Source organism: Plecotus auritus (genome assembly GCF_963455305.1).
Source record: "Plecotus auritus genome assembly, chromosome: 2".
NCBI lineage: Eukaryota > Metazoa > Chordata > Mammalia > Chiroptera > Vespertilionidae > Plecotus > Plecotus auritus.
The window spans coordinates 32,012,816-32,023,518 of record NC_137771.1 but is presented as its reverse complement, the minus strand read 5'-3'; the positions used below and the strand labels follow the sequence as shown (position 1 = coordinate 32,023,518).

General features: G+C 47.5%; 1 pseudogene across 1 annotated transcript; it reads right to left on the bottom strand.

Moving 5' to 3' along the window:
* Nucleotides 1-7,668: 7,668 nt before the first annotated feature.
* On the bottom strand, nt 7,669-8,593 carry LOC308242714 (general transcription factor IIF subunit 2-like; annotated as a pseudogene). The gene has a single exon. The product of its transcript is annotated as a general transcription factor IIF subunit 2-like (transcript).
* Between the last annotated feature and the right edge of the window lie 2,110 nt (nt 8,594-10,703).

Sequence of the window (10,703 nt, the reverse complement as noted above, 5' to 3'; positions counted from 1 at the left end):
ACAGTAAGGCAGACAAAGGCGCAGCCACGTGGACAGCGTGGACAGCATGGACAGCGTGTGAAGTATACCAGCTGGGATCAGGGGCGGAACCAGAGGGTTGGGAAAGGTCGCAGTGGGGTGGAGCTTCCCATCTTTGGAAGGTCCGGGAGGGCACCCTGCCTGAGACTGCCAAGAGGTGCTGGTGTGTCAGTGGAAGTCAGTGCGGGGACATTCCAGAGAGGACCACCAGCCAAATGAGAGCCACCCGTTCCTTCCCCTTCTCTTGGCTCCCAGTCGATGAGGAGCCAGGTTCCGAAGGGCAGGAGGTAAGAAAATCCTGGCGGGCTCACCCGCCTGGCCCTTCCCACTTGGAGATCCTTGGAGCGCCGCGAGCCTCCGCATCAGAAGAAAGGAGGCCGTCAACACTCCAGTTGTGGGATCCCGGGAACTAAATATAAAAGGTGCATTTTCTCCCCCTTAGTAAGGCTGAAAGGAATTCCCCCACTCCACAGCGTGAAGGCTGCGGCAGGCCGGGCGCCGGGGCAGGTCGAGGAGGCGCAGTGTGACCGGCAGGGGGCTCGCCCCGCCTGCAGCTGCGCAGCAGGTGAGCCTGGGCGCGTCTTCGCACCCATCTCTGGACTGGGGTTCGGAGGGGCACCCTGGGTCAGCAGGAAGATGGAGATCAGAGAGCTAGAGTGGGTGTGGGATTGAAGGACTTGAAGCCCTACATTTGAAGCCCCAGGAGCGATGACCCCCCCCCCCAAAAAAAAGTGGCGCCCACAATTTGGCTATGGAGGGCGGATCTTTCCAGGTTCCCTAAAGCAGTCACTTAACTCACCTTTGCTCACCTCAGACAAGAGCATTAGAAATCTGCCGCCCGAGTGACTCCAGGATCCCTTTCTCCTTCCGACTCCAGCCTTGGCTCGGCAGCCCAGTGCCCCGCTGCTCCGCCTGTGGGCGCCCCTCTTACCCTTCCAGACCTGCTTTTCAGCCTTGTCTTCCTCGCAGTAAAATGGAAACTCCACTCTTCAAGTTGCTTAGGCCAAAAATCTTGGAGTCATCTCTGGCTCCTTTCTCTCCCACCCCCAAATCAATCCATCAGCAAATCTGTCTGTTCTACTTTCAAATTATATCCAGAATCCAATCATGCTTCACCACCTCCATTGTTGCTACCCTAATCTAATCGACCCGCCCCTCTCTCGTCGCCCCCAACGTGCTGGGGTCCCTCAGTCTGGCCTGTGCCCTCTCGCAGTCTGGGAGCCCTCAGGGGATGTCCTCCAGGGAGTGGGCCTAAGCCAGCAGTCAGACATGCTTAGCTCTGCTACAGAGGGGGAGAGGCTCCCGCCACCGCTGCTGGGCTTGCCGGCTGAGTCCAGCTCAGGGCTTCTGGCTGAGCGGCACTCTCCCTGTGGGAGCGCACTGACCACGAGGGGGCTGCTCCTGCATTGAGCGTCTGCCCCCTGGTGATCAGTGTCCGTCATAGCAACTGGTTGTTCCACCGTTTGGTCGGTTTGCATATTAGCCTTTTATTATATAGGATTCTTGTTTCCCAGAGTGTGGTTTGCAGACCACCATATCAGAATTACTCAAAGTGAGTACTAGAATGTAAATAATACCTTAGTATTTAGTGCACAAAAATGTCAGTGTACATACTTATTTGGGGGTTTTGTAAAATTGCAGATATCTGGGCCTCATGCCAAGTCTTAAGCTTAGTCTGTAGATGTGGGGACAAAGGATTTGCAATTGTAAAAGCTCCTCCTTCCTCTTTTTAGGTAACTATTATGTGTATTAAAGTTGGAGAATTACTGCTCTATATGATTTTTGCATAAGGTTAAGAAAAAGAAACAAAATCTTAGGTGGCACTTTTGTTAGAGTGCTGCGTCCACTGAATACAAATATTTTTACCAATAAATTGATTGAAGTAGGAAGTAAAATTGAGGAGACTTGAAAATGCACGTCTAAAAAAAAAAAAAGAAAAAGAAAAAGAAAATGCACATCTAATGGCCCAAGGAAATATTAACAAATGGCTATCTGACATCACTCATGACGATATGGTTGATTACCACAAATGAAAACTAATGGGGACAAGCAGCACAAATGGGCTTTTAAATGATCTTATTCTAAAGCTTCCAACAAGCTTAGAAATGGTTTGGCATAGAAATATACAACTTGATGAAGGCCATCTGGTATGAGTCTCTTATATATGAACAATTAAAAACAGGTTGAGAAATTCCTGTGCTAGAATAGGATAATGGTTCAATTATCCTAGTGCAACAATGATTAAATTAGAAATATTGGTGTAAATTAATCTGTCCCCGAAATAATCTTCACTGTATCTAGTGTATATACTGCAAATGGTGGTATGGAATGGCAACACATGCAATTTACACTCTAATCTGACCCTGTATCAGTAGTTCCCAAATGTGGCTGGGCATCAGAATCAACTCTACAGCTTGTTAAAAATATAGCTATCTTGGGTTCTGCCTCAGGAGGCTGTGAGTCAGTATTTCTGTGAGAAGGCCTGACTAAGCATCTGAGTTCCAGGTTTGGGAATTGCTGCTTTATACACCTTTTAAAAATAGAACCTGGGCTTCCTAGTGGTTGGCTAATTTGGAATCTTGGTAGTTAAGGTGGGACCTGGGATGTCCTATAAAGTACTGATGCTTACAGAGTTTCCTGGGGTAGCAATTAAGGGAAGTAAAGGAACTAGACAAGAAGAGGGCTCATACTATAAGAATGGTCAGGCAATGACAAGTGGCGTCATTAAAGCAGCCTCTGATCACCCTGCCTTAGGGGTGATGAATATGTTCCACAATATAAAAATAATTGTGACTTGTCAGCAACTCCTCACTGAAAATGTTTCTGGTCCTAGAACAATTTACTCTATAAGTAATAAGCTGTTGGTCCTGTGATTAATAAGCCCCATTTTGGTCCTGGTACCATAGGTATGAGTGAACCAAAAGGATCCAAGCACCCACCCCCCTTAAGATGGGCTCTGATGCTTTTCAAAGACATTCAGTGGAGTTCAATAAGGAGCAGGTGTCTGCTTCTGAAAACAAGCTGAGGAAGGGCAAAGGGATAAAAGGATTGAGCAGTGGGAAACTTGGGGGTGGAGACAGAGGAGGCCACTATTTTAGAGGGGCCACTGCACCCCAATGAATGTGCTTTTATTTATTTTTTATTATTTTTAATATATTTGTATTGATTTCAGAGAGGAAGGGAAAGGGAGAGAGAGAGAGAAACATCAATGATGAGAGAGAATCTTTGATTGGCTGCTTCCTGCATGTCCCCTACTGGGGATCGAGCCCAAAACCTGGGCATGTGCCCTAACCGGAATCGAACCTGGGATCCTTCAGTCTGCAAGCTGGCAGTCTATCTACTCAGCCAAACCGGCTAGGGCAGTGGTCGGCAAACTGTGGCTCACGAGCTACATGCGGCTCGCAAGCCGCGGTTTGCCGCTCTGTTGACTAATGAGTTTGCCGACCACTGGGATAGGGGCTTAATCACAAGGAACAACAACAGCCTGTAATTATTGGAATCGAGAGTCTAGGTCAGTGGTCGGCAAACTCATTAGTCAACAGAGCGGCAAACCGCGGCTTGCGAGCCGCATGTGGCTCGCGAGCCGCAGTTTGCCGACCACTGAGCTAGGGCTATGCCTTTATTTTAATGGTCTACCACTAAACAACTAATTTGGTCAGTCCACATGGGTAGATTATGGAGCATAAGGACCTACTGTTTCCCTTACCCTCCTCTGACTCCTCCAGCTAACCTGGCCCACCTGGAACACCAAAACATACTTTCAGATTCACTCACAAACAGCTCAAGCAATTTATCAAGCCTTGTTCCTAACTTAACATTTCTTCTTAAATAGGAAACAGTTATTTTTGAAATCTTCATTTAGGCTAAACCTTGTCAAATTAATGCCTAAGACCTGGAATGGCTCTCAGCTCTCACTGAGGGCGTTATTTTCTCAAATCCCACTGTCTCTATTTCCTGAATCTTGGAAATGTCACCCTCAAGTGACTAAGAGGGTCATTTTTACTTTTGATCCCTTTCTCATCTGCCCTTTGCCTGCATACTGCTCTTCAGCACTGGAAATGAATAACATCCTGCAGGCTGGGGCTGTCCTGCTTCTAAATCACCCCTAAGGGGTAGCTCCTGTAATCTTTGATCAGCTTCTTATGTTTGGTCCCTTCACCATCAGGAATTCTGACTGTAATTCTTTTTCCCAAACATCAAGAACAACCATGGCTTATTTCAAAGAGTCTAAGTGGAGGAAATAATAAATAAGCATAGAATAAGTTACTTTTTTAATGGTATAAGTAGAAGAAAATAGTATATAGAAGGTAGTGTTGGTGGTACCAGCTGGCTGGCCGTCTCTTCCAGCCATTCAATCTCCTTCGCCATCAGTTCTGAATATAATTTTTTTGTTAATCCTCACCCAAGGATATTTATTCCATTGATTTTTAGAGAGAGAGGAAGGGAGGAAGAGAGACAGAGAGAGAAACATCATGTGAGAGAGACACATCAATTGGTTGCCTTCTACACACACTCTGACTGGGGCCAGGGATCAAGCCTGTAACTGAGTTACGTGCCCTTGACTGTTTTTGAACCTGGGACTGTTAAGTCCCTGGGCTGATGCTCTAATCACAGAGCCAAACTGGCTAAGGCCTGAATATAATTTTTAGCACCTCTCTACATTTGGGAAACAGAGCCAAGCTTTGCTTAATTTAGTTATAGTGTGCTAGTTAAATGAATTGCAACCCTCAAAATAAATTTGTATAATCCTGATATTCATTTTATTTCAAATATTGTTAACCTTCCAGCCATAAAGTCCTTGGAGCCACTTCACTCACTTGCTCTTAAAATTTCCAGAGCTTCACTTATCCATTAAAATGGACTTGAATTCAACCATGAATTGTCTTTGACAATCTAATTGGATGGATATATTTAGTAAATATCCCTGCATTTAGCCATTCATTCATTTAAAAAGCATTCATTGGGTGCTGGTCCTGTGCCAGGCAACCTGATGTGTAAAGGCTGGCCTGCTCACTACTCCTCCATGTGCCTCTGCGGGTGGACTGGACATGCCTGTCCTCTCTGGGAGGGAGCCAAGCTTGGCCAGCACTCTATATGTCACTTGGAGCATTCTGAAATTCCAATAAGAATTATCATTTGGGAGAATATCAATGACATCACTTAGAGCATGATTCCCAATATTCATCCCCTACAAATAATTGGAGCTCAGATGTCATAAAAGGTGCTCATTAATGGCAGGATAGAGTATGGGTGGCCTAGAAAAATAGGTAGAGGTCTGGGAATTAAGATAGTGAATAAAGAATCAATTAAGGTCACTAGCTGGTTTGGCCTATGCACTGAAGGGTCCCAGGTTGGATTTCAGTCAAGGGTAGAGGTCTGGGTTGTGGGTTCAGTCCCCAATAGGGGGCTTGCAGGATGAAGCCAATCCATGCTTCTCTCTCATCACTGATGTTTCCATCTCTCTTTCCCTCCCCCTTCCTCTCTGAAATCAATAAATATATATATATTTTAAAAGAATCACTTAAGGTTTTATACCAGGTGTGGGACAAATTAAATTTGATGTTTCAGGTAGAAAATTTGGCAGAGACATTAAGATTATTTAGAACGTGTGTGGCAGCAGTAAATGCTATTAAGATGTAGTATTTCTGTCATGGATTGATGGAGACCTAAGTCAGCAGTATACAATGGGATGAGAGAGTACGGCTAGGGCTGCCCCATATTTTATTCAAAGAATAAGGGAACCAGAAAGTTAAGCCCTCTTCTTCCTGCTACCAAATCTACCAGCCTGCCTGCCTCTGTACTAGTATTTTTTTTTTCTGTCCTCTGCTCGTGAAAAATATCTTTGCCAGCTCCTCCACACCAACCTGGCTAAAGACCCCAGCCTGCTTGCCTTCAAGGACTTCTCTGACTTCCCCTATTTCCAGTATCATTGTTTTCCCTGGTTGACAGCATGTAGACATCTTTTAATCTTTTTAAAAATATATATTTTTATTGATTTCAGAGAGGAAAGGAGAGGGAGATAGAGATAGAACCCTCAATGATGAGAGAGAATCATTGATCGGCTGCCTCCTGCATGCCCCTTACTGGGGATCAAGCCCGCAACCTGAGCATGTGCCGTTGGCCGGAATGGAACCCAGGACCCTCCAGTCCACAGGCCAATGCTCTATCTACTGAGCCAAACCAGCTAGGGCGAGATATCTTTTAAAAAAAGAGTAAAAACCCAAACCTTTCTTCAATCCCTCATTCCTCACAGCCTTTGAAGGATGGGGTGGGAGAGCAGAAGAGAGAATCCACATCTCCCTCGTGGGTTGCTGAGAGAAAAAAATTATCTAATAAATTATCTAATAAATTATATCATCCCCTACAAATCTAGTGTACACAGCATCTAGTGTACAGCAAGCACATAAAGGTTAGCCATTATTATTATTGTTGTTGCTATTACGAGTGTAAATTTTTATTTCAGTGCTTGTTGCCAGAGTAGAATCTCTTCAAAAGGGATTTTAGGCAACAACTGGGGATCCAAATGTAAGATAAATTTGTATAACTCACTTGAAGAAAAGGAAAGGTTCTTTAATCTAGCCTGTTGCCATTGATTGACCAGATACCGTCCTCCCCAGCCTGTTAGCTGGGAAGTTTTAATGACCTCACTCTCTTAATATTTTTTTTCATGTATGTATCTGCATATGAAAAGGTGACACATTTTAAGCGTTTGAAAAACAAAGTTGTTCTTCAGTAATTTTAGAATGTAGAACTTTGGTTCCCCCCGCCACACACACACACACAAAACTACCCCACCTGCCCATGTATGGCCCACAAAGCCCCACCTTGGCCCACACCAGTCCAGAGTTCCTGGTGACATTTCTGTTTGTTCCTGGCTGTGCTACTCCTGTGTTTTCACTTAGATTAGCAGAACTCCGGGAGAATATAGCAAAGGCAAACAGTCTCCAGAAAATATTTTCTCATCTTTTCCTCCCTGGCCACTTGAAGATCAGAGGCCATCATGAAGGACACAGTAACTATGCAGACCGGGAAGTTCATATCCAACAGACAACTTCAGTGGGAACAGATGGTCATTGACGTCCTTCACCCTGGGAAGGTAATACTACCTAAGACAGCATTTGGGGAAACCTAGCCTAAATGTACAATATTACACCAGATGCCATATTTGTGTTGGACTCAGGACCCATTTTGGTGGTGTCAAGACAAGTGGCTTTGGCATGATTTATGATTCCTTGCGTTATTCAAAGAAGAATGAACCTAAACATGGACTTGGAAGACTTGGCCTATATGAGAAGACTTCCCCAAAAAACAAAAACAAACAAAAAACAGAGAACGGAACACAGAACACAGAAAGGCAGGGGGGCCGCAAAGGCCAATGTTGGTGCTGACAAAAGTGAGCTGGGGATTGGCCAACAGGAGTAGAGATTCTCCAGTGACTTTATCCGTGGTGACTGTGCAGATACTTCACGAGAGGATTAATAAACTGAGAACTTTAAGGAACGAAAAGAAAGACCATGTTTTCTCATTTTGTCTCTTTTTTATTTCCCTGTTTTACAATCTAAAGTGAATACTTAAAAACAAAAAGACATTTAGTCCCCTACCCCTTCCAACTAATGGCCTCACCACCTCAGTTTTGGTGTTGGAAGGTTGTCACCCGCATATTGTCTCCTCAATCATGGAAGGAAAAATGAACTCAAACATAGACTTGCAAGACATGGCGGGTACGAGAAGAAGAAGGCTAGTTTTCCCCAGTTCTGTCTTAGGTGGTGCTGCCTTCCCAGGGTGAAGGCCAGCTCTCTCCCCCTTGGCTGCTGCCGGATAATGCCGGTACTCTGCCTTCAGCTTCCATGAGTTTTTGTGGGGCCCTTGTACAACCTGAACAGCTATTTCACGCAAGATTTCCTTCAGGTACAGCACAGGTTGCAGAGTGATGCCAACCAAGCCCTTCATGCAGTGATACTGGTGTTTCTCAAAGGCAGCGAAGAGCAAGGCTAACACCTGGTCTTTGTCAGCCCGCACTCTCTTTCCATCTTCCTTTTTTTTTTCTTCTCATATTCAATGTTGCACCGATGATTGGCGACAGGTTTGTAATTGGTCCTGACGGGCATGTCCAGGGTCTGCATGGTGCGGGCAAGTCTGAGAGACCGCTCTATTTGCATTCTCTTCATCTCAAGTAGCGTTCACCAGCCACAGGTCTGCATTCCAATCGCTGTACCACTGCCCCTTCCAGGGACAGCCTGTGCATCCTGTCCTCCGTCATCGCCGCGAGGGCCTGCCCTCTCACCCGCTGCAGGAGCACCTGATGCTCCCTGGGAGCGCGGAGTGGCATGGGTTGTCCCGCAAGGTCCTGAATGCGGGTGAGTTCCTCGTTCAAAGTGAAGAACAACTCAGGCTTTCCTGGATTCTGGACCATCTGCAGCTTCCCCACTTCCCCGCTCCCGGAAGCGCCAGACCACGGCTGAGACAGGTATTTGGGCACCTTCACGAGCCACCTGGGCTGCTCCTGTTGGATTCCGCTCAAGTCCAGGCTCCTGCTCCGGGTGTGGGTCTCGGGTCTGCAGCCTCCAGAGGCCATGTGGACCGGAGCTGAGGGAGCAGAGCGTGGGTGACACGGATGCAGGCGGAGGCAGGACACCAAAACCAGCTGCTGGGACCCAGGGACCTAGCAAGAAAGTGTAAAGCACATGCTGACTTCAGAAATCGCCAAAGATAGAGGCTTCCCTCCCTGGAGCCACGGGCATCACCAGTGCCCTAGGCCGCAGACATCTCCTTCAGGCCCTCGCTGACTCTTACAGAGAGGCCGTCCCTGACCGCCTGCTTCTCCGCCTCGGGCTCCCTCCCCTGCTTTAGTTTTCTCCAGAGCGCCAGTCAACCTGACATTGCCGTAATGCTTCCTATTTCATTCCTTTATTTACTATCCTATGTCTCCTCCACTAGACTGTAAGCGCCTGGAAGGTCGAGTTTGTGGCTGTAGGTGTTTGATAATTTTACTTATTTATTTTTTGAAGGAACCAGAGGTCTTCACTGGCTTGTTCACTGTGACTTAATTGTGTGTGTGTGTGGGGGGGGGGGGGGGCAAGGGGGGGGATTTCCTTGGGAGAGGGGCTGAGGAACCTCCCTCTCTCTCTCTCCCCTTCCCCCCCCCCCCCCCCCCCCCCCCGTACTCAGGGACCCAGCTCTCTGCCACAACCAAAGGTGGAAACCCCTCAGCATGAAATAAGGGGTGCACCTACCAGGTTGAGGCCCTGCCCTTCCTGCCGCCTCGGCCCAAACATAAGAGTCGCTGAGACCCAGGTGCTTTTGCAGAGGTGTGAGGCCCCCAGGTTAGTGGGTGCCAGCACTATATTTTGGGTTGCAGGCAGAGCCAGCCTGCTCACAGCACCTGAAGCTCGAGGTGGAGCAGCCGCACCCTTTCCCCGCCTCCTCCCATCCCCAACTTGGGCTACTCTTGGACCTAAGGGGAGAAACCTTCCAATTCATTTCCATTGAAATCCATTCAAACCAGCAGGCACTGAGAAGCCGTGTTTTATTTTTTTTTAAATCACCTCTCTGGGCACCTTCTCATGCCTAAAACACGGAGCAAACTGTGCAGAGTGAGCATAGTTTTACAAAAAAGAAGTGAGGGGGGAGGGCCCTTCCTCCAGGCTGAGACTGACCGGAGCAGGCTGTCAGCTGGGCCGGGCCCTCGCAGAGGGTGGCTGTGCTGAACCAGGGCTCCTAGCCTCCCACAGCTGACTCTCCCTGGAAGTAATGGCCCCCACAGCTCGGCACAGGTCTAGTTATTGCCACTTCTAGGGCGGCCCTCGACTGGATTGGATTACAGCAACTTGATTCGATTATGGGTGTCTCCCAGATCTCCTATCTAAAGCATACCCGAGAGGGTACGTAGCTTAGTGGATTATTTCATCCACTGAGCTAACTTTCTTTCTTCTTCTTTGTTTTAAAATATATTGTTATTGATTCCCAAGAGGAAGGGAGAAGGGGAGAGAGATAGAAACATTAATGATGAGAGAGAATCATTAATCGGCTGGCTGCTTCCTGCACACACCCCACTGGGGATGGAGCCCGCAACCTGGGCTCGGGCCCTTGACCAGAATGGGACCCGGGATCCTTCAGTCCTCAAGCCAACGCTCTGTCCACTGAGCCCAATCTGCTATGGCCTAATCTTTTTTTTTTTTTTAAATATATTTTATTGATTTTTTACAAAGAGGAAAGGAGAGGGATAGAGAGTTAGAAACATCGATGAGAGAGAAACATCGATCAGCTGCCTCCTGCACACCTCCCACTGGGGATGTGCCTGCAACCAAGGTACATGCCCTTGACCGGAATCGAACCCGGGACCTTTCAGTCCGCAGGCTGACGCTCTATCCACTGAGCCAAACCGGTTTCAGCTGGCCTAATCTTTAATGCACCAGCGAAGGCTGGGTTTGAGTGTAGGGCAGCTTGCCTCAGGGCCCCTTTAAAAAGCAACAAGATACAGGCACTCTGTGCAGTTGCTGGACATGTGGCTCCTAGCCTCCCGCCAGTCATTTCCACCATGCACTGAAATTGCTCTCCCCTTCGTCTGGTGAAGTGCAAAGGGTCCTTCCTCCACCTCTCTGATTGCTCCCTTCCTCTTAGGAGCTCCTGGGTTTCCTCCTGCCTTGAGGGCTGCTTCCTTCCAGTCTCCTCTGTGGGCGCCTCAG